We start from the raw sequence: 25,479 nt of genomic DNA, 5'->3' as shown, positions 1-25,479 counted from the left end.
CCTCTTTAGTGTATCCACACTAGCCGCTAGCCTAATTTCATGAACCATAAGACCCTTTATATAGTGTGGAGGATTAGGGTTAAACCCTAATACCCATGACCTTTCATTTCCTAGGATCCATGGGTTAAAGCTCCATGGACTATCCATGAAGACTTAGCCCAACCTAAATGAACTTGGCCCACTACACATATATATCTAAGAGTCCATATTTAATTAGTTCCTTTTGATCACTTAATTAATTATAAATTAATTCTTGATCAATACTAATTAAATAATATGATTATATATTAATATATTAGAACTTATAATATATTAATATAAATCATAAATATATTATTCTCAAAAGACTATCCATATAAATTGTGCCGGTGAAGTGCAACCCAAATGGACCATGCCGGGTCGGGTCAAGTACATACCAAATATAGTTATGGACTTAGACATTAATCCAACAGTCTCCCACTTGGATAAGTCTAAAACTATTATTGAGTATGACTTCAAAAACCAACTGGCAATCGTAGCTCTTAAAGCCGCTGTCGAACTATGATCTTGTCAACGAACTCTGACCTTTGTCAATGACTTGTCCATTAGATAAGGGATCATATATTCCTCCATTCTAGATATCATATGGACTGAGACATGGATTATAATCATTCTCTCTGTCCATTTGTTGTTTCCCGGTTTTCGATTCATGATGACTGACTGATTGAACAAATCAAATCAGTCCTGGCTTGGCCAAGCACTCACATGTATCATCGAGGGGCCCACAGATATCGCTTTTATCCCGAAGGTAAAAGAAATGAATAAACTTCGACTCATATGGCTTGTTCTACTACTTGTTGAATCATACACAAAGGCACGTTTTATAACATCGAGTTACCGAATGCGTTTTCGTGCAATCAATGTACAACCAACTCATAGTAACAACTCATATCTCTAGGTTTGAAGAATATAAGATATTATCGTCTCATGATCACTCGTGATAAAATCCATGAAGTAATTCAAATGAGCGTGGGTTGAATCCAATACTCAGAACTTATGAGCACTCATGAGTGTTGTAGCACCACTTTGTCCACCAACTTGGACCTCTACAAACCAACCCATGACAGTCTTGATTCATATCTACTTCCAACATATGACCGACTGTGGATGGTTTGAATAACTTAATCATTCAGGAAGAGCGACTTAGTTATTCTGGAAGTCAAAACATGCAAAGTGAAACACAAGAATAAATGAATTAAATATGGTATCAAACCCTATGAATATAAATAAACACTTTTATTTATCACCATACTGATTACTCATTATTCATTGTTTCGGTTTTATCAACTTTATACTTGAATTAAAAACACTAGTTGTCCCATGCTCCAAGCATGTACACTATGTTTTTCTTAAACAATAGCTTTGCCATACACCAAGTATGCACTCTGTGTTTGTCTATGATCCTTACTTTGTGAAATAAACCAATTGAACATAATTTCAATGATTCTAATTTCACACTCCCAAATCCTTATCGAAAAATGTGAGAATTTCAAATTCCTATCATTTATCGAAATCTGTTTAGATTTTAAACTTATATGCACTGACCCTCCTGTAATGAATATGTACAAAGTCACAAAGACTTGTCAACAGTCATTATAAGGTATTCCAATGGAGATCAACTCCATGGAAACTAAGTCTCATATTCAAAGTACATTGCTTTGGACATGCTTCTTGCATTAAGTTTTCTAATCTTACACAGATAACTTCCACCTATGGAGACAACTCCATATTCTCATTTTGACTATCACTTTTGAATAAGAGATGCCTCTTTTCAGAATATGTCAATATGGTCCTTCCAAAATTAGCACTATACTTCCAACTGTCCCTGAGCAACCAATCTTTGGTAAACCTCAGATTGTCCTCGACAATTGCTTAATCATTTTAGTCATATCCAATTCTAGACCTTTTCCCTTCTTAATGCCTCTGGGCATTTGGAAAAATTTAGAAATGACAAATATTATAGCACATGTATTCGATCTTGTACCCAAAGTAAATGGGACACGATTCATGATGTTTCACATAAAGACATGGTTCTAGTCTTTTGCCATAATAATTTTTTGTTTGCCATATTCTCAAAATTTGACTATGAACAGGGATGTCGTAATCATAATCGAATTTTGAGAACGCAATATATAGAATTTCCTTAAGTTGAACCAATCCAACATGAAATTCATATATATATTCTTGACTAAAGATGATTAAGGTCTCAATCTAAGCCTTTAGAACTGAAATGAAGTATATCCTCTCCCTTAATTATAGCAAAACAACTTTTTCAATCCCTACAGTCTCACGAATTGAAACTTTTGTTTTCTATAATTAACATTGCTAACTTGCAACACTAACAATAATTATCATGCTCCCACTAACATGATGATTATTAGCATAACACTTATGCTCCCACTAGCTTTGACATGTACTCAGAAATCAGCTGGACTTCTAGAAATCAATACTTTATTGACTTTCTTACCAAAGTTCAGATTTCTGATACAAGATGCTTTGATAAAACTTTATCAAGATCATACACCTTTCCTTAGATAGCATGCATGTGTGTCTAAACAATTTCAGAACGATGAAAAGGGATGCCGTAATCATAGTCTCAATTGTTTAGACCTTTTGCCATCTGCTTCAAATCTACTTGGTGGAAGTGTTTCCTCACCATCATTTTCATGAATCGGAGAGAAACCTTATGACCCTTAGATTTTATGGTGTATGTGTTCTTATCCATGTGAATCGTCAAAACCATAGTCACAAGACAAGGATAATGACAAATCCAAACTCATATGGACTGAACTTATGCAATCTTAACTTCTTGCCACCTGGCAGTACAGGGCCTGCCATTGCTTCCAAGTTGTTATGCAACCAATTGAGAACTTTCAGAACTCCTATGCAAAGCCAACTTTAACTGGAATGGGCACAAAATATGTCAACACGATAGGTTATAAACCTCAAGTCGTGTGCTAGTGAAGAACCTCAGGTTTTATTCTTGATTAGTTCTTGAAATTCTTTTTAGGATCTTTAAGACTCCCACTATCCTCTTGACATATAAGACTATCTTGCCAAATATTCAAGAGATAGTGCGGATTCTTTATCAAGACAAACACTTCACACAATTGGCCTTAGTTGGTCTTTGTTTTATCCAAAACATCACAACTTACCAATTTCAAATGTACAAGAGTAGGAAACTTTTACTCTTACATTTGACAAGTGTTTTAAACCTTTCTTTAAGATATGTCACTCAAGTTATAATCTTGGAGTATGACTCTAAGAATTGTTTTGGAACGAAGTATGACTCATCTTCCTGATCTAACCATTTCAACAATTCATGACTCCTCTTCTTAGTCATAAGAATGCACTAAGATGACCTTTAGAGGACTAATTATGCTATGATTTCTAAATCATTAAGATGATCACAAACATGATACTAAAGTACTCTCCCATCTTTTCAGATTTGAGAAACTTTTATCTTTCTGCCTAATTTGATTATTCCCATTCGTTCTGCCATACATTGAGACTTTTCCAATGTTTCAGAATTATACTTAAACTTGTAAGTATAACCATATTTACTAAACTTTAGTAAATCAAATAGTCTTAACGAGCTTTGTGGTGGACATGACCAGTGCACAAGAATGTGTACTCGATCCCTTTAGTCCTTTACTTGACTCACACATCCATGTGAACAAGTAATTAGTCTTGATTTTCCAATGCTTGAAAGTTCTCATTCATCATACTATTCAACTTGCATGATTCCAAGTTTCGGTCCAATTGAAACTTGGGTGATGAGGAACTTTCCTGATTTGGTAATTTAGACACTACCACAAATGAAAGAATCAAATCCATTTTCCAATATTGCTGTCAGTGGAATCATATAAGCAACAATTTTCCACAAATGCCATTGTAAGGATACTTCAAATAAATAAAATTAAACAATTTTCTTTTATTTTAAAACTTTGCGGAAAAACTTATCCTTACAATCCACATGGAAAATTGTTGTTATCTATTCCTTAGCAATATATCATAACTTCTTAAGCAACTGCTCAAAATTCTGATGCGATCGAAATCCACCTTCGCGATCAGAATTAGCATATACTTCCTTTAAGATTTATCTCTATTCTTTGATTCTTAAAACATCAACATGTGACCCAGTCACATCATGTAATGAGGATCTCAGAATAGAACTTAACAGAGTTAGATAATGGGCTCTACCTGATGTAGAGTCAAACTTATTGACTTTAACATCCTTAGGTAAATTTGGCAGCTTTGCAATCAACGCCCCTTCCTTTGGAAAAATAAACATATGGACCCTTTGGTAATGGGACTATCTCAGACTTAGCCTTTCTCTTTACCATTTGGTCAATCGGGTTGACTATGGCCAATCCCTTTCCATTGGGAAGAGAATGCTTTTTCTGGATTTCCAGTGTCACCATTGTCATTGTCCATAAAGTTTTTGGGAAGTTGATCTTCTAATCAAATTTGCTTTACTATCGTTCCAAATCATTGCTGATTCAGCAGCACCAAGCAAATATATATGATCATTAAGGTTCATGTCATAGTCTGTTTCATAGTAGTCCCAAAGGAACTCACTATGTGACTTAGAAAGTGATTGAACATCCAACTTTCTCAAGACTTTGACACCCAACTCTCCCGGCTTGTCAATATGTCACTTCATCTCTAATATGTGATCACACATAGACCTTTCTTGCCATTAGGTCTTGAGTGACCTTGAACTTGTGGGTTAGGGAGAATAATTGGAGGAGGTGGAGGAAGAGAAGTATGACTTCCATGAGCCAAACTCGGGAAGTCATATTCATTAGGAAAGCTTGGTTTGGGAAGATCATTGTTGTCTAAACCAGACATCAACAATGGGAGAAATTCACGTAAAGTTGATTTAAGTCCTTAATATAACACCCAATATGATATATTAAGGCTAGGACCCAACAAACTATTTTATAACTTGGAAGAGGGATGCCGTAATCCAAGCTATAAAATATTTGAAGGTAGGTGAATGACGATTCACCAATTTCCACCAAGATAAACGAAATGTATTATTAGGTTTTAATTGGTTTTGAAACTCCTAGATTCTTTTGAGATTCATTGAACTTTTCAATGGCATGTTTCAATCTCGAGTGTGCCCTTCAGGTTTTGTGACTGGGATGCCGAGGATCACAAAACAAGGTGTGAAGTAACCATGCAAATATACTTGGTACCCTTAATATTTACCCCTCAATCGATGTGTCGGTTAACCACACACGCTCCAACGATACTATGATAAACATTAAGTTACCCTTTGCCTACCTTGTTAAGTCCAGGTTAGTGTGCCGGTTAACAACACACGCTCCACTAACAGCTTAAACAAAGTGCAAAGTGTAATTTCATGGATTAGCACCTTATTCACATTTTCCTAAGTAACTAAGATTGGGAATTTATAAGTGTTTAGTTACTTAGTATTTATCATTATACTTATAATGAAGGGAGAATTATAGTCCTTGTCCTAGCTGTTCGGCTAACGACCCTCCACCGGTCAAGGAAGCGGTGAGTGAGAGTGGACACCCATTAAACTGCCATTTTATAGGCAGTAACCTTATACCCCCTTATAGACCGACTTCGTGAATGAGGTCTACTAATGGTAAGACGACTTGCTCTTATACATATAATATATTAAACTTTTAATATTATAATAGTATAAGGGTGTATTTTAGACATTTAAAATACTTGGTGGTTTAATCTATTAATTAAACTAGACTTTTAATTTAATTAAACTCAAACCATATATTTATGGATTAATAATACTCTTTTAATTAAACGCTTTAATTAACTATTAATAAAGTCCATAAGAGTTAATTTGAACTATTCAACAAAACATCATAATTTCAATTATTAAACTCAAAATTAAAACCATTTAATTAATTGTTTAAGTTATGAACCCAAGAGTTTTAGAATTCAATTCTTTTTTTCATAAAAAACTTTTCTCAAATTCCAAAACTTGAGGGCAAGTTTTGTAATTCTTGAAAACCTTTGGATTCCATAACTTATGGAATTAATGGTGTTTTATAATGAAACTTTCCATGTTCCATAACTTAAGAACAAGTTATGGAATTCTTTAAAACATTAACACCAAATTTTGTAACTCCATAAAAACTTTGAATCAAATTTTTTTTTTTAAAAAAAAAACTTTCATATCCATAACTTATGGAAGTTTCAAAAACCCTTAAGATCACAACTTTAAAAAAAAAACTTTTGAGCTCCAAAATTTTATGACAAAATATGTAACTCCTTAAAACATTTAGATCAAACTTTTAAAACTAATAAAATAATCATATCATTTTATCTTTTACTAAATTTGACCTAATTCAACTCATATAACAAATGATTCAAATTTTACAAATAATTCGTTTTTCACAAAACAAGTAATTATCTTAAAGTTTGACAAACGTCATGTTTTTTTTCCTTTTTTTCAACTTGAAAATAAAATATTTGCATCAATATAACAGAAAACAACCTGGCTCTGATACCACTGTTGGGTTTTGAGCATTCTAGCACTCCTAAGTGTACATGCAACCCTAAATACCTTGGATCTATGTTTTCTCTATTATACATGCAAATATGAATATTCCAACGTATTACCCTATCTAGCATACAATCCTTGATACTTGGGTAATATAACAAGTTAGAATACATACCTTTTAATGAAGCTTGAAGTCTTGAACTTTAAGAGCTTAGCCCCAATAGTGTGGAAGCCTCAAGTGGAATCACAAATCACCAAAACACCTTGGAAGACTTTAGAGAATATGGATACTTGGCTCACACTTATGAAATCGGTTATTGCCCTCTTTAGTGTATCCACACTAGCCGCTAGCCTAATTTCATGAACCATAAGACCCTTTATATAGTGTGGAGGATTAGGGTTAAACCCTAATACCCATGACCTTTCATTTCCTAGGATCCATGGGTTAAAGCTCCATGGACTATCCATGAAGACTTAGCCCAACCTAAATGTACTTGGCCCACTACACATATATATCTAAGAGTCCATATTTAATTAGTTCCTTTTGATCACTTAATTAATTATAAATTAATTCTTGATCAATACTAATTAAATAATATGATTATATATTAATATATTAGAACTTATAATATATTAATATAAATCATAAATATATTATTCTCAAAAGACTATCCATATAAATTGTGCCGGTGAAGTGCAACCCAAATGGACCATGCCGTCGGGTCAAGTACATACCAAATATAGTTATGGACTTAGACATTAATCCAACACTCGGAGGGTGGACCAGGTGGACTGAAGGCCCGGTGCGGGCGGACCAGTCACACAGTAGACCCGATGTGCACGGCTGTTCTATTTGTGATATGTTATGAGTATGTTTATGTGCGGTTGGTATTTTGGGGGTAACTCACTAAGCTTTCGGGCTTACAGTTTCAGTGTATTGTTTCAGGTACTTCAGGAGATCGTGGCAAGGCGAAGGCATGATCGTACCGCTCCTCATGTTTTATGATTTATGTGATATGGTTTTGGGGGATACTCTGATGTTTAAACTATTTTGAAAACGAGATGTATGAACTTAATGGTTTTTGAATGAATTAAAATGTTTTAATTTGGCTCAAATTTTATGGATGTTACAAGTTGGTATCAGAGCCTTGGTTTGAGCGAATTGGATGAACATTCGTGTGAATCCAGTCTCAAATCAAGGAGGGATTTTCAAAATGGTTTTCAAAAGGTTTTCGAAATAAGTAAAGGAGGATGCAGAGGGTACGATCAGCCAGAGCCAGTAAGTAGACCCCAAAATACCATATAAATTATTTGATTATGTGATATGTTAGAACAGCATGCTAGTACTAGGCTAGGGATCTTCAGGAATTGCATGATAGAATTGCCTGATTTATGATGCCTGCTAGCTTAGGGTTTCTTGTTATGGGATTTCAGTATTCCTCTAGGGGTGAGGATGGAGTGCTGGGTATGTATGTTTGTGCTTAGGGCGTTGTGGTGATACTTGAGACAAATATGGGTAGGTGTGGAAGGTAGTATGGGCCTATACTACTGAAAGCACAGGACCCATACGCGTGTCAAGGAAGTCACAACCCCTAGGTTGTTGGTTAGAGGTTAGTTCTCGGCGGTTATGCGAGGTATCTGAGGTTCTTATGGTTCATTATGGCGGATGCGAGACGTTTCGGGGCAGGATTCGGTTCGGGATCAGGATCAGGAGAAGGTGGTCAGGATGGACCAGCACCACCCGAAGTCATCGGTCAGATGAGTACGGATGAGTTGGATGCCAGGATTCGTGAGATCCTGCATTATGAGGTTGCTGCTATGTTCCGGGCTGAGTTGCCGGAACTGTTTGGGTCGATCAAGACCGCCATGGTTGAGTATTTTGATGAGCGCTATGCAGCTCTTGCAGAGACAGTGGCCGCGGCAGCCGCAGCGGCTGTGGCAGCGACAGGAGGAGGAGTCAGTCGGGGCTTTCAGTATCGGGATTTTGACAATACGAAGCCCCTACTTTCGATGGAGTTCAGGATCCGATCGTTGCTATGAGATGGTTGTCAGACGTGGAGGGTTGTTTCTTCACGTGTTCATGCCCTGCGGATCAGAGGGTGAGGTGTGCTCTGAACCTTTTGAGGCTCGGGGCGAAGGATTGGTGGAGGTTGACTACGGGATCTTATTCTGATGCGCAGCGGGCTGTGGTTTCATGGGATCAGTTCCGGGAGATGTTCAGTACTCGTTATGTTCCGCAGGTTGAGAGAGAGAGGTTGGCTCAGGAGTTCCTGGAACTAAAGCAGGGTTCAGAGTCGGTGACGGAGATCACCAGGATGTTCACTGAGAGGGCGATGTTTTGCCCGGAGTTCGCGTCGGAGCAGGCTCAGATGTCCCGATATCTGAGTATGCTCAAAAGGGATATTAGACAGTTTGTGCCCACGCAGAGATGTGATACCTTGTTAGAGTTGCAGGAGGTCGCCAGGCGGCGTGAGTTGGAGATTGAGTTGCAGTTGTGAGAGCAGAGGCAGGCCCCGGTGCAGTCGCAGCCAGCGCCAAAACGGTTCAAAACTGTTGACTCTAGGATTGGATGTCAGGGCAGCCACACTTGTGAGAAGTGTGGGAAGGGTCATGCCGGAGTTTGCCGATCCGGTGGTGCGTGTCGCAAGTGCGGGAGAGAGGGGCAGTATGCGAGGGATTGTCGTCAGTCGGCTCCGGTGCAGGATATGAGGATTTGTTATCATTGCCATTAGGTTGGACACTTGAGGGTCAACTGTTCACAACTTGTTGCAAGACCGGTGCAGGCTCCAGCATCGGCCACTTTTAGGATTACTGGCGGGGGTCAGGGTGGAGCGGAGCCTCCGAGGGCTCAGGGATGCGCATTCCAGCTTACAGCAGAGGAGGTCAGGGCAGAGCCGGATGCAGCTGCGGTATGATTGAGGATCTTAGTAGTTAGGAGTTGTAGTTGGTTAGCATCCAAGAGGATAGATGATCGGAAGGTCGGGTAAGACTGACTCTTTACTCATATATATATAATATTAGACTTTTAATGTTACATATATATAGTATAGGGTGTATTTTACACTTTTAAAATACTAGGTGGTTTTAGTAACTTTCTCTTTTAATTAAACTTTTAATTAACTTAACAAAACCATGAGGGTGTAATTTGAACTTTTCAAAATACTACAGTTTTAGAATTTAAATATTACATAATTAAACTATTAATCAAAATTTTAAATTCCAAAACTTGATGGCACGTTTTGAAAGATTTCAAAACATTAGGTTTTAGAATTTAAATATTTCAACATTAAACTTTTAATCAAAATTTTAAATTCCAAAACTTGAGGGCAAGTTTTGAAACTTTTCAAAACATTAGGGTTTAACTATTTAAATTTCAAAAACAAAACTTTTAAGTTCAAATTTAAACTATAAAACCTAAAGGGAGTAATTTGAAACTATTCAAACTTACTAGGGATCAAATAACAAATAATATAAATCAAACAATTAATTTAGTGATTATCTATATTTGACCTAATCCAATTTTAGTCACAAGATAATTACCAAATAATTTGAATAATCTATATTTATCATATAAAGAAACTATTATTCAAAAGATTTGAAATTATCTTTTGTTTTGGTAAGGATAATCATTTACATACAATAAAATTCGGATTTTATTATCAAAAAACGATTTTGGCATCAATCCTACAGCAAAACAGCAAGTAAATCCCGAAATATACTCTGTCAGACTCCCGGACTCGCCGAGTCAGTCCTGAACTCGCCGAGTAGGGCCAACTCGCCGAGTCCAGATACTGACTCGCCGAGTTGAGTCGGGCAGAGGCAAGAAAAACGATTTTCAGTAGAAAAACGACAATTGCATCACATACAACAGAAACCAATCAAGGCTCTGATACCACTGATGGATTTTAAGCATAAGAACAATCCTATGTGCTCATACAAACCCTAATGCTTGGATCTAGGTTTCTCTATTGTACATGCAATGAATCCAAGACTTACAAACCCTAGATCTATCAAATAAGAACTGAAATAAGGGTTTAGTAATTACCTTTGATTGTTATATAGCAATAACAATCGATCCTTGCTTTGATTGGCTTCAGAAAGCTTAGTGCCTCAAGTGTTGCACCTCTAATGGAGTCACAAACACCACTAAGCAACTTGGATGAAGCGGGAGGAGAGAGGAGGCACCAAAAACGGCTGGAAACCCTAGAGGAACTCTTAGCCACGTTTTTGGGGCATAGGGGTCCTATATATACATGTAGGCTATTAGGGTTTGCAACTAGGAAACCCTAATCTGACTGCTTAAGCCCTAAGCAGTCCAATGGACCATTCCAGAAGGCCCTTGGACGATTTCTTTAAGGTCCTACATATAGAATTCGTCTATTTCCATCTAATGGATCCTAAGCCCAACTTTGTAACTATCTTATAATTACAATATCAGTCCCTTTAATTTAATTAATCTCTTTTAGTCACAAAATTAATTCTTAATTAATTCTTGACTAATATTAATTAAACAATATGATTTCTCCTTTAATATATTATTCTTATAATATATTAATAAATCATAATTAAACCTTTCTCTCTCCTTAATTCATCCTACATATTGCTATGGTGAAGGCAACCCAAAAGGACCATGCTCATAATCGGGTCAAGTACATACCAAAATAGTTATGGACTTAGACACTAATCCAACAATTTCATCATGAGGATGCGTTCCAGGTTGCAAGTTATCAGGGTTATCGCCAATTTTTGGATGAAGGAAGATGGATTAGTTTCTTAGCAGAGCTCAGTGGGTGTTTGTGGAATCTAGCGTTGCAGGGCGCGGAAGCGTGTCCCTGATATGAAGGGTTAGTATTATCGGGTGATTCGTGGTTAATTTGTGGTGCTATTGAGTTGAAAGGCCGATGATCGGCTTGGAGTAGTGGCAAGGATGCCACGTGAGAATAAGCCATTTTAAGAGAGATGCAGAAGTAGGGTTTGTAAGAGTATGAGTTGATTGAGAAGTCGGAGTCTGCAGTGCAAGGGGTTCGTTCTGAGGCGTATATTGCAGTAGGCTTCGAGGACGAAGCCTAATTTAAGTGGGGGAGAGTTGTAACACCCCAAACTTCAATTGTTCAATGAAGGGCCAAAAGTGTAAATTTAGGAAAGGGACTCGACGAGTAGGTCGGCTTACTCGCCGAGCCGGAGCGGGATTCTATCGCGGTTTAAGTGGCCAACTCGCCGAGTCGGCGGCTTGGACTCGACGAGTTGGTGCTGATGAGAGAAAACCCTAATCCCAGGGGTTGTGCCCTATATAAAGCACATTATAACCCACCCTCAGCCTCTTTGCTACCCTTTTGAGATCCAGAAACCCTAGAATCGAGTGAGCTTCCATTAATAGAGAGAATAGAGCTTTGGAGGAGAAAATCGTGGAAAAGGGCTTGAAGATCAAGAGGTTTGCTGCAAAGGAGTGGTGTAGATCCGGGATCTACTTCAGTTGGAGCTTATTTTGGAGGTAATAATCTGTTGCTTGGGCTCTTTTGCATCTAGATCTATTATCATTTGAGATTTGGGGCATTTTTGGTATGATTGAGAGCTATTTTGAGTTAGAGGCTTAGATCTGAGGTTGCTACTTCAGATCTAGGCTTGTGATGGTCCAAAATGTCATAAAGCTTCTGTCTAAGAGTTGTTGGTAAAGCCCCTTTGTCATGAACCCTAGCCCTAGAGTGTTTTGGGCCTATATCTCCTTGGTTTCAGAAAAGTTTGCAACTTTATGTGAGGGTTAGACTGTAGAAGAGTGGAGCTATGGATTGGAGCCCCTGCATGGCTCGAAAAGCCTCTGTATGGATTGAGAACTGGAGAGACTCGGCGAGTCACATGGGTGTAATCGACGAGTTGTATGAACATGTGCATGGACTCGGCGATTTGGAAGAACAACTCGGCGAGTCTGTTCTTGGACTCGGTGAGTCAGGTCGCAGAACCCCTAACCTCTTCTGGTTAAGACGCAGATCAGTGAGTCGATGGGTGACTCAGTGAGTTGGACAGGATGGGACTCGAAGATCGTTGCACTCGACGAGTCTTGGGGTGACTCGGCGAGTTGAGTCGTGTTCTGATAGTTTTCAGAGTATAAGGACTCGACGAGTCAACGGGTTGACTCGGCGAGTAGGGTCAGTCAGGAAGTTTGACTTTGGCTTTGACTTTGACTTTGACCTTCAAGGGTGTTATGGTAATTGGTTATTTATGTCAATGGTCCATTGATGGCAATAGGTGTTGGAGTTTGGAGCAGTGTTTCGGGTGTGTGCTTCCATGGTTCGGTTCTTCATTTCAGGTGAGTTATCCTCACTATATCAACAGGGTCTACGGCACCAAGGTCGGCCCTTTATCGGATGGAAATTCGGGTATTGTTTGTTATGTTATTGCCTTGCTAGATCTGCATCCTGGTATTTAGGATGGTGTTATGTTAGTGACCTGGTTAAGGTCGGTACCCGGTATATAGGGTAATGTTATGTTAGTGACCTGGTTAAGGTCGGTACCCGGAATATAGGGTAATGTTATGCTAGTGACCGGTTAGGTCGGAATCCTGGTTAGGATGTTGATATGCTATGTGATATGTTAGACTGTTTGTCTGGTTAAGGATCTGTTATGTGATTAATTGTTTTATGTGCACATGGTTGTTTGACGGGGGTTGGGTTGAGGCGGGTCCTGCTTTGTGCTGTAGGCCAACATACCCAGGGCGGACCGGATATTCCGAAGGCCCAGCGAGCGGTCCAGATAGGCTGAAGGCCCCAAGAGGGCGGACCAGACGTACCGAGGCTCGGAGAGTGGACCAGGCCGACTGAAGGCCCGGTGTGGGCGGACCAGTCATACTGTAGACTCAGAGAGTGGACCAGGTGGATTGAAGGCCCGGTGCGGGCAGACCAATCACACTATAGACTCGATGTACATGGCTAGACTCGGAGGGTGGACCAGGTGGACTGAAGGCCCGATGCGGGCGGACCAGTCACACAGTAGACCCGATGTGCATGGCTGTTCTATTTGTGATATGTTATGAGTATGTTTATGTGCGGTTGGTATTTTGGGGGTAACTCACTAAGCTTTCGGGCTTACAGTTTCAGTGTATTGTTTTAGGTACTTTAGGAGATCGTGGCAAGGCGAAGGCGTGATCGTACCGCTCCTCATGTTTTATGATTTATGTGATATGGTTCTGGGGGATACTCTGATGTTTAAACTATTTTGAAAACGAGATGTATGAACTTAATGGTTTTTGAATGAATTAAAATGTTTTAATTTGGCTCAAATTTTATGGATGTTACATGAGGCCTTTAGTCGTTCTCGGATTTGTACGATCTTTTTGGTAGTCTCTCGGATGATTTCCGGGCCTATGAGAGTGTTATCGGGGACTTGACCCTTGACTAGCTGTGTGTCACCCACCTCAGCCCACACAGAGGGGATCTGCCTTGATGCTGGTATGGTAGCTGTTGTTGTAGGAAAATTCGACCAAGGGCAAATGAGTGTCCCATGACATGCCAAAGTCGATGACACAGGCTCTCAACATATCTTCCAATGTTTGAATGGTTGTGCTCATATCTTCCAATGGTAGTCTCTCACTCTGCCCATCTGTCTGTGGATGGTAAGTTGTGCTCATATCCAGCTTACTTCCAAGAGCCTTCTATAGTGACTGCCAAAATCTCGAGGTAAACTTGTTATCTCGATCGGAGATAAAGGATACAGGCACACCATGAAGGTGAAATATTTCTCGAATGTAGATTCATGTCAGTCTCTCCATTTTGAAGTTTTCTTTGATTGGTAGGAAGTGGGCGGATTTAGTTAGTCGATCGACAATTACTCAGATGGCGTCGTGCCCACTCGGAGACTAGGGCAACTTAGTAATGAAATCCATTGTAATCCTTTCCCATTTCCACTCAGGTATTTCTGGCTGCTGAAGTAAACCTGAGGGCTTTTGATATTCCACCTTTACCTTGGCGCAAGTCAGGCACTTGCCCACGAAGGTAGCGATATCTGCTTTCATGTTCGGCCACCAATAGAGTTGTTTGAGATCCAGATACATCTTATCCGAACCTAGGTGAACGGAGTATTTAGTCTTGTGAGCTTCATTCATGACAACCTCCCTGTAACCGCCGTACTTCGGGGTCCAGATCCGGTTCATGAAATAGTAGACTCCATCACCTTTGACCTCCAGGTTCTTTCCATTCCTCTCAAGGCTTCATCGGACATGTTCTCCGGTTTTATGGCTTCCAGCTGAGCCTCTCTAATTTGATCGGATAAGTGGGAATGGATGACCATTGTCAGTGCCTTCACTCTACGTCCTGAATACTCTTTCCGGCTGAGGGCATCCGCTACCACATTGGCCTTGTCGGGATGGTAGCGTATTTCACACTCGTAATCACTGAGTAGCTCTACCCATCGCCTTTGCCTCATGTTTACTCTTTCTGATCGAAGATATGCTGTAAGCTCTTATGGTCGGTGAAGACAGTGCACTTGGTTCCGTAGAGATAATGTCTCCAAATCTTTAACGCAAAGACCACTGCTCCCAACTCTAGATCGTGAGTTGTGTAATTGACCTCGTGCGTTTTCAGTTGTCTCGAGTCATAGGCAATAACCTTCCCTCGCTGCATGAGCACACAGCCTAGGCCCTGATTGGATGCATCACAGTAGACAACGAATTCCTCCGTCCCTTCGGGCAGGGACAAGATAGGTGCGCTGCATAGGGCCTGCTTCAGTGTTTTAAACGCAGAGTCTTGATTTTCTCCCGAACTAAAGGTTACACCTTTCTGAGTCAGGGTGGTTAAAGGCTTAGCAATTCTGGAGAAATTCTGGATAAACCTGTGATAGTAGCCAGCGAGACCCAAGAATTGACGGATTTATGTGGGCGTCTTCAGTGCTGACCACTTCTCAATTGCTTTGATCTTGGAAGTGTCCACGTGTATGCCTTCCTCGCTAACCACGTGACCAAGGAATGTCACTTTTCTGATCCAGAATTCGCACTTAGAGAATTTTGCATAGAGCTTCTCCACCCTTAGTGTTTATAGCACTAGCCTCAAGTATTGTCTATGATCATCCTCGCTCCGAGAATAGACAAGTATATCGTCAATGAACACGATTACGAACTTGTCTAGGAAAGGTCGGCACACCCGATTCATCAGATCCATGAATACCGCCGGTGCGTTGGTTAGACCGAAGGGCATTACTACAAACTCGTAGTGTCCATAGCGAGTTCGGAATGCTGTCTTGGGAACATCATTCTCATGAACTCGCAACTGATGGTACCCTGATCATAGGTCTATCTTCGAGAAATAACTGGCTCCCTGAAGTTGATCGAAGAGGTCGTCGATTCTGGGTAAAGGATAACGGTTCTTGATGGTAAGCTTGTTCAGTTCTCGGTAATCAATGCACATCCGAAAGGATCCATCTTTCTTTTTCACGAATAAGATCGGGGCTCCCCAGGGTGAGGAACTCGGTCTTATGAATCCTTTATTGAACATCTCATTGAGCTGGCTGGATAACTCTTACATTTCTGCCGGCGCTAGGCGATATGGGGATTTAGCTACAGGAGTAGCTCCGGGGATTAAGTCGATACGGAACTCGACTTGGCGCTCGGGAGGGATTCCTGGAAGATCTTCGGGGAAGACGTCAGGAAAGTTGCAGACTTCGGGGATGCTCTCGAGGTCTTTAACTTTTTGCTTTTCGTCAACAACGTGGGCTAGGAATGCATGGCACTCCTTTCGCAGATACTTCTGGGCTTTGATGCACGAAATGATGTGAAGGTTTGAGCCGAGTTTATCACCATAAATAGTGAGAGTTTCGCCCGAAGGCAGATTGAGACAGATGGCTTTTTCATAACAAAGGATATCATCACGATTAGGGCTCAACCAATCCATGCCAACGATGACGTCGAAGCTTTTTATGGACACTCGCATAAGGTCGATTGGGAAGGAATGATCATTTAGGGTAAGGGTATAGCCTATGAATATGTCGTTAGTTCTCTCATTCTTTCCGTTAGCCATCTCAACAATAAATGTTTCAGTTAGAGGTTGGGATTTACACTTGAGTAGATGTTTAAATGCATGACTAACAAAACTTCTCTCCGCACCAGAATCGAAAAGAATGCATGCATAAGAGATGTCGAGGAGGAACGTACCCGTAACAACGGTGGGATCAGCGACTACCTCCTCCTGGCCCATAGCCAGCACTCTCCCAGTGTTGCCAGCTGTTGTTGCCTTGGGGAAATTTCTCCTGAAGTGCCCAACCTCCCCACAACCATAACAGGCTTGACCCACGCCTGCTTCAGTAGCCTGGTTGGTTGGTTGAGCTAGTGTCTTGCAGAATCGCGTTGTATGCCCCTTCCTGCCACATTTGTTACATTGCAAGTCACGACAGGGTCCGTGATGATGAAAGTTGCACTTGTCGCACCAAGGAAGGGTACCAGCATACCTATTGGCAGGTGCTTGAGTGGTTGGAGCAGCAGCAGGAGTAGTAGCATCGTGGACTGCCACTGTTTGTTGTTTCTTGGATGGCTCCTGCGAAGACTGCCCTTTTTGTTTGTTCCAAAACATCTTCTTCCCACCACTTGCCTTCGGTGGTTCGGGAGTGGCTGTTACTGCATCAAGATCAACCCCGTGATCTATAAGAGTCTGCGTCAGGCACTTGGCGCTGTCAAAAGTAGTAGGCCTAGCAGCCAAAACATTTCCTTGAGTTGGGGGCGTCAATCCCCAAAAGTATCTTTCTATCATTTTGCTTTCCGGGGTGACCATTCCCAGCCATAGAAGAGCTAGATCGCAGAAGGTACATGCGGCAAACTTCACTTTGTTTGTCTCCGAACACGTGCAAATCTCGAAAATGGATTCGATCTTCTCGAACCATCGAGTTAGGGCAATAACTCCTCCATTGCCGTTGAAGGATTTGGGCTTTTCGTTCATGAAGTCCTTATAGGAACACTCCTTTTGATGTCCCTGATCGCCGAGATTTTGGGAATGAGTACCACCTCCGGATACACTAGCCCCGCCGGGGTTTATTTGTGCCATTGCTGCAGTCACGGCGGCTGTAACTGCTGCCTGGAACATGGCAGGATCGAACTGAGGAGGTGGTGGCAGCGGAGTGTCTTTGTTCTTCCTGTTGGGTCTCTTTCTAGGAGGCATCTTTTTCTAAAATAATCAGAAAGAAGAGGATGGTAAGTCCCCTAGATTTTTAAATCAAGAGATATGAAACAAGAAATATCTCATCTTGATAAATAGAGTATTTTACTAAGCGATAGATAGAGAAAGGTTACTAATGCAAGTAACTATCGCTAGGAAGATATAAGTAGCAACGCTTGGAACGAATCTGTATGCTATATTCGACTCTAGCTAAAATACTCCTATAGTATTTTAAGTTGTATGCTCTGTTCTATCGGTATCTTGATGTATATAGCTTGGTAAGTTTTAGGCTTGCTGCAACACCACAGTCACTCCCAGACACATGTTGGTCATGTCTCAAATAAATATAGTTGATCAGGCTATATTGATCCCAGACATGATTACATAACTATCCAGGTTTAACCGCAGCGTCCAACATCCGAATACTTTTGTTTTGTTCTACTTATGACACTGTTTCTGGTATGTATGTATACTTGTATACTTCTTATAAAATACTTATATTTTAAAAGTATACTTTTAGTTCAGAGGACTTCGGCCCCTTAGTGTTTATAGTTGTATACCATGTAAGGTTTGGTATACTTAGTTCACTATAAACAATTGCTCTGATACCAATCTGTCACACCCCCAAACCGGAACGACGGAAACGTTCGGGGGTGGATGACGTCATGTGTAGTATCACAATAGTTGCATCATAGTAATCATAGTAAACACAACCATTACATTGAATATACATGAAAAAGAGTTTACATCTGTTTGATTCTTGCTTTTACACATCAAAAGTATAATAAAAAAATGTGACTTTATACGCTCCGTCTTCTCAAAACTCCAGGAAGTACATGTCTACTGATTCCCTGAGAATACAAGTTGTTTTGAAAGAGTATCAGCATAAAGCTGGTGAGTTCATAAGCGATGTTTTTGTAATGAAAACCAGTTGATGACTCTGTTAAAATGTTCGTATGTCTCCAAGAAAATCCAATATTTTTTTAGTGAAAGTGTGATGATATCAATTCTATCTATGACTACTTGGTTTATGCTAGCCATGTATAAACCAATATCGAACAGACTGTTGACTATGTGGATCTGCCCTAAGCCCACAACCAAACAAGGAACATGAAATGAGGTGGAAACCACACATTCCACAGCCTATCGAATATTCTCCATACGTGGCCCTTATGCTTAAACTAAGTAATTATAGAATTATCTATGAATGTTCGTTACTGAAATCTATTGTAGCATAGCAAAATACTAGTTTGAATGTCTGATTAATACAAATCATAGTATGTATGTATTCTGTACAAAAAAACCATTGTATAACATGTTCCTTTTGAAAACCCTGGCTACCGCCAGTGTGTATGGTATGTTCCGTTTGAAAACCCTGACTACCACCAGTATGTATAGTACTTTTATTACTTAAAATAAAGCCATGTATTGTATCCCCTGGAATCCTCCAGTAATGTATAATTGTTCTATTAATTAAAATAAAACTAATGAAGAATGAAATCCCGTAAACAAATTGTTAGTTTATACTATTGTGAGTCGTATAACCATGCTTGATATGACCTAGTGACCTTTTCGACGTTCTTCAAGTGTCGGTTAAATGAAATTTGTCACCCCAGGCATGCCTGCCTAACAGTAGCTAGCAGTTCAGGTGTGGGATTGTCAGTCCCGAATAGATCTATTCACAAATCTCACGCTCTCCCTCCAGGAGACTCTGGTTATACTATGATAGGATTTAATTCAGTACACCAAAGGGTACAGTTTTGAAGTAGAGTCTCACAATTCTGTATTAACTAGTTTACGTGTAGTTCTTGTAGTGATCTACTGTATTGAAATATGTATGTATACTGTATGAGGTAATAATTATATTTAAATAATTATTAAATGTTGTACTCTTGTAGTAGTGTATATCATAAACTAAATCGGTCATAGTTTATATGTTTACATATGAATGAAATTTGAATCGGTAAAAGCTATGTATTGAAATCCCCAAACTATACCCATTATAGTTTGCTTGAAATGTATTGTTCTGGATTTGTAAATTGTTCTGAAAACTATGGAATTATATTTTCAAGTTGAAAACATCCCTTATGCTCAGCATAGTACAAAAGGGATAAAATGTCTAAATGTTTCATAAAACGTGGGAAATCATTTACTGTATTAATTGCATAAGTTTTAAACTCGTTGAAATCCTTTTGTTTTTGTTTCACAAAATCATTTGTGTTTGGCTTGTATTCCCCCCTGAAAACGTTAAAAATCATGAAAACGTAGGGGTATGAACTCACCGTTAGTTGTGTACAAGCGTTGAATCAACGAACTGGAATGAAGACCCTCGAGTTGTGGTGTGGCACTTAATGGAATCATAATAACAATTAAATACATATATGTATCTAAATTAGCGATTCCGTTAGATAAAGTGTTAGGAAAAACACTTGCTTTCGGTTAAGGAATGTTACCAAGACTTGGTTGAATCGAGGAAAGTGAGTTTTCAGTCTAAAGCACTACTTAGGAACTGTGTTCGGTCGTGAAAGGGAGTGTACGGCCGTAGACTGCCTATCGAAGGGTGTACTGCCTTTGAAGGTGTACGGCCGTAGACTGGTGTGCGGTCAATGAACTTGAAGGTGTACGGCAGTACACTCAAGAACAAAGATGCTGATTTCGACAAGAAACGTGGTCTAGATGCTCCGAAATGAACCCCAATGGTGTTTTTCGATGTTTTCCGGAAGAATAAAGGTGCTTTTAGGGGTGTACGGTCACAAGTCTAGAGAGAGAAGGAGTGGGTGTTCGGCCAGAAGAGTGTAAATAAGGGGTAGGGTCTCGTATATATAGGGGTTTTTATGGTCGGTGGTGGGGTCCACCCGACTCCGGCCGTAAACGAGTGTACGACCGTGAACCCAAGTCAGGCCGTGAACTCGGTCTTGTTCGAAGGAAATACCGAAATTTCACGTGGTTTTGGTTCCGACTCGAATATAGAACTCAAAATATATAATTAAATGATTTTCCAAACTGAAGGAAGTTGACGGAACCCAATAAAATAAAATTTTTATTAACGAAATTTAATTAACGGAAATTAGAAAAAGGTTCGGGTTGTCACAATTTTTTAGTTCTTTTAATCTAAGATTAAAATCTTTCATTTGGTCTGTAAGAACGGCTTTATGGGCAATTTCTTTTAGTAGATCATCGAAGTTTTTAGAAATTTTATTAAAAGTTTCTAGTATTTTTTAGTTATGTTCTATTATGTTGTTCGTTTTTTCTAACTGAGCAAAAAAAATCAAACTGATTGTTATCAATTTCTCCTCCATTTTGAAGGGCAAGACTTAAATCTTTCTTAAATTTATTGAAAGGTTTATTATTTTTTAATATATCTTTAGAAATATCTTTTTGAATTCCAAAATAGTGATTTATTTTGAGTGTATTTAACCAGCATCTTGCGACAATCTGATTTATATTGTCAAAAGCATATTCTTTTTTCTGAGTAGGATCATCAATATTTTTAAGTCTCAATGATTTACCATTTTTGTAAATATGAGGAAGGTCTATCTTACTCATTTATTACTTCGTTATGTTGGTTGATGGTTTGATGTAAATTATCAACCCTAGAAGACATACTTCTTATGCTCTTGAGTATATCTCTTGGAGTAGGGTTCCATATATTTGGATGTCACCTATATGAAGAGAATCTATTGAGATTCTAGGTGGTAGCTTTTCTCCTAAAGCTTTTTTGTTTCTTGCTATTTTTAAAGCCCAAGAGTTATCTTGAGGATCTATGTCACAAATTTTTTTATCTTTGACATGTCCTATATCTGAGAATACATCTTCAAGTTCTATGTATTCTTCTTTTTTATAGTCTATGTTATGATGACTATTTGTCAGTGCATATCCTATGAGGTAGGTTATTGTGAAGGATTTATCTCCTCGATTCATGAGATCACTTCTTTCAAAGTGATGAATAAAAGATAAAACCTTATTTAAGTTTGCTGATTTCATATCTAAGGCAAATTTAGGATAAACTGAAAACATGATTTTTTGGTAAGCTAGATTTCCTTTGGCTGCACCAAGAATACAACCTTGTCGATGATTGATTCTATCATCAATCAAGGCCATTTTTATTGGAGAATTAATTCCTTCTTGAAATTGAGTTTTGATTAGAATTTTTACTGCTCCGATGTGGACCATTCTAATTTTTAGATCTTATTTATGTTGGAATATTTTTTAGGTTTTTGTTTATATGTTCTTTGGTTAATAGTGGTAGATAAACAGATCATGTAGTATCTTTTATGTCGGCAGACATTTCTTTTGTACTAACGAAGTAAAATATTTCGTTTTTTCTTTTTAACGTATTCAAAATATTAAATCTTGAGGGAATGTTTCTGAATATATTTTCTTTCTGAATATATTTTCTTTCTTTATTAGGCTTCCTTGAAAACCATCTTCATTTTCAACGAAGCTTAAAATATGATCTGAAGGTTGTTCTTCAGAATCTCCTCTACCTTTATTTTTTAAGGATAAATCCATAACAAGGCTCTGATACCAGGAATTGGTTGCGGATGAAGTTATTTATGTCGAATCCGTTTAACTCAATGGGCAATAATTCCTCGTGAAACGTATTTCCATTCAAGTTAATGACTATGTTCTTCATGTATTCGCTAATAGCTATAACCTTGCCACTATCAACTTCTACTACTAGAGCACTATCTAGTCTATCTACAGACAATGTTAGTCTTCTACCAAATTTGTGCGAAATAAATGAGGAATTAGCTCCGGCATTAAACAAAATATTGGCAAGCAAATGAATAGCTAGAAAAGTACTTAAAGTGACATCTGCTTCTTCCTTTGCTGCTTCCAGAGTCATCTGGAATGCTCTCACCTTTGGCTTTGGTGGTACATTTGGCTTCGCAACCTCCTTCTTCGGGCAATCCTTCTGAATATGCCCATCCTCTCCACAGATGTAGCACACTCTCTTGTTGAATGTGCACTCATTGGAGTAGTGACCGGTTCTCCCGCATTTAAAACAAGTCACTTCATCGCTGCATATTCCAGAGTGCTTCTTCATGCACTTCTCGCACCACTTAGCTTCACCATTTCCCCCAAACTTCTTGTTGTTGTGGCCACCCTTCGAAAACCTGCTCTTCTTATTGGAACTTGAAGATCCACCAAACTTCCTCTTTTCTCCTGACTCGGCTCTCTCCATACCCTTTTATCTGATCTGGGTCGCAACATTCTTAGCTGCCCAGATGGTGGCTTTCAAATTGGTTGTCAGCTTCACCGTTGGACCGAAACCGCCGGTAGTCCACTAGAAAACTTGTTGATCTTGGAGAGTTCAGTTGGAACCAAATAAGGAACCAGATTCATCTTCTCTATAAAGCTTGAAGCATATTCTTTAACGCTCATTTTGCCCTTCTTTAGGTTTTAGAACTCGTTTTTAATCTCCAGAAGATCCTACTCAAAGCAATACTGCATTTTCAATTGCACCAGAAAGTCTTCCCAAGACATCTTACTAGCTTCTCCTTTGGGCATGGTATCAGCCAGTAACTTCCACCAGCTTAATACCCTAATCTTCAACTATCTGGCTGCGAGAACGGTCCTCTGCTTATTGCTACAGTCTCAACTCTCAAACATCATCTTCATCTTGGATATCCAATCCATGACTTCCACCGGTGTTGGTCTTCTAGAAAGACTCGGTGGCTTGGATGCCATGAAATCCTTATACTTGCATCCACATCCATCATTTCCTCTATTTGGTTGGCTTCTTCTAACCACACGTGGCTCAGCTTGACTAATGGTCTAGCTGTAGTTTCCTTCCTCAAACTGTTCTTCATTTAGATCAGGTTGCACAACAGGTGATGTGGGTTCATCCCTATTATCACGTAACATTTGTCTCATCTCCTCCCTTTGTTCGGCCATCATAACTCAAATCATTGCTTGGACTCCTGCCATCGTGATAGGTTCAGCTACTGGTATAACTCCATGTGCATGCTCGATCACACGGAGCTCGGGCTACTGATTCCAATTTATGTTTCCTAATCCACTTTTAGTTCTTACCATGACGATCTAGGTTGACAACAGACCATCGATTCATTCAAATAATAGCATCCTAGGTACGCAACCTAAAGCATGCTATAATACAAATCATTTAACATAAAAGCAATTTAGGCATCTTTCCTAAAGTAAGCTAGTGATTATGTCAATTTAGGCATACTACCTAAAATATAGTAGCACACATCTCACGATCATCGCTTAGCATTTTAAGTTTAAGTTTAGAAATCCTCAAATATTCCTAGTTCGCTTAAACTAATGTTTTGATACCAATTGTGACATCCCTATTTTCACGGCCAATTTAAAACTTTTTATTTATGTTTTATTTATTTCAGAGTATAAAACTTAATGCAGAATCTGTTCCTAAAACATGATAATATTATTATCAAAGCATTTCCGAAGAAATGTATTTCATTTATTTTTAAAATCATGGGATGTCATATAGAGACCTAAGCATAAACAAGTCCTAATAGGCCTAACAACGTATTATTATACTAATGGCCTACAAACTTCTCAAATCATTCATTATCCAAGAGCTTTCGTACCGCTACATGTGATACAAAAAAACTGAGTTGGTCAGGCTTGGGTGCCTGGTGAGCACATAAGATTTTCAACCCACAATAATTAAGTTCTTTAATTATATAATTCACATCAAATAATTTACCCGGTTACCCGTTCCCGTTATTCTCACATACTGATCCTAAAATACTGATCTCAAGGGACCAATCCTAAGGATCACCATCATCAATGGGTAGACTTGAGGGATTCCTTTAGCAATATATGTCAATAAGGAAACTATGGGGGTAAGGGAATAAAGTGCATTAAAAATTCATACGAGCTCCGTTTTCGATGCGTTTTATATCCACGCGTAGCTATCGACGAGATCTATAACTTTCATTTAGACTCCGTCAACTAATTTTGACTTTATTTTTAAAGTTATATTTTTAACAAACTTAGACTATTAAAGTTCGTTAAAAATTCGTAACTCTCTCGTCTGTTGTCCGTTCTCGACTGTCTTTATATCGACGGACTCCTATTAATGAGATGTTCTCGACTGTCTTTATATCGCTTTAAGCACGTATAGTACATAGAACGACATATATAAACGGGAACAAATTCAGTCTGCGACCTGTGTCGCTGAAACGGGAAGGAGAAACAAAACTTTCAGGATTCGGCAAAAATGGTCCTATGGTCTTGGCCCGAAATAGCTCCTACCCCCTTTTCTATTTAAGTTAAATAATAGGTTTTATAAAAGTATGATTTATACCCTAAACATGTATATGTATAACTTTAAATCCAAGCGAATTGATTTTTTCTTATTACTATCGATATTACTATTATTATTATTGTTGTTATTTTGATCGATTTGATATTTATTTCGTTCGGATTTCTTATATATATATATATATATATATATACACACACACACCTTAATAAGCATTTAGCCCCAAATGCTGAATTTTAAGAGGTACAACCCTTAAAGCATTATATATAACAACTTGATGCATTCCACAAAAATTATATCTTATCGGATCAAATGCTGAAAAAGTCAAATATATACCTTTCCTTATCTCTGGCAGGTTTTTGACTTGGTCATTTATTCCTTTCAATAAATCCCAGCAAAAATCTCTAAATGTTGGTCTTTTTCCCCTATATCAGGCGTTATTGGTCTCCGTGGTTGAACTATTCATCCCCATCTCAAATTACAGATTCAATTCCATTTAGCATCTAGATAGCCTTTCTCTCTAAAACCCTACAAGAAAAAACATCGTCTTT

The sequence above is a fragment of the Lactuca virosa genome, chromosome 9 (assembly GCF_052849685.1).
Source record: "Lactuca virosa cultivar CGN04683 chromosome 9, Lactuca_virosa_CGN04683_v6, whole genome shotgun sequence".
In the NCBI taxonomy this organism is placed as follows: domain Eukaryota; kingdom Viridiplantae; phylum Streptophyta; class Magnoliopsida; order Asterales; family Asteraceae; genus Lactuca; species Lactuca virosa.
This window is presented reverse-complemented; position numbering follows the sequence as displayed.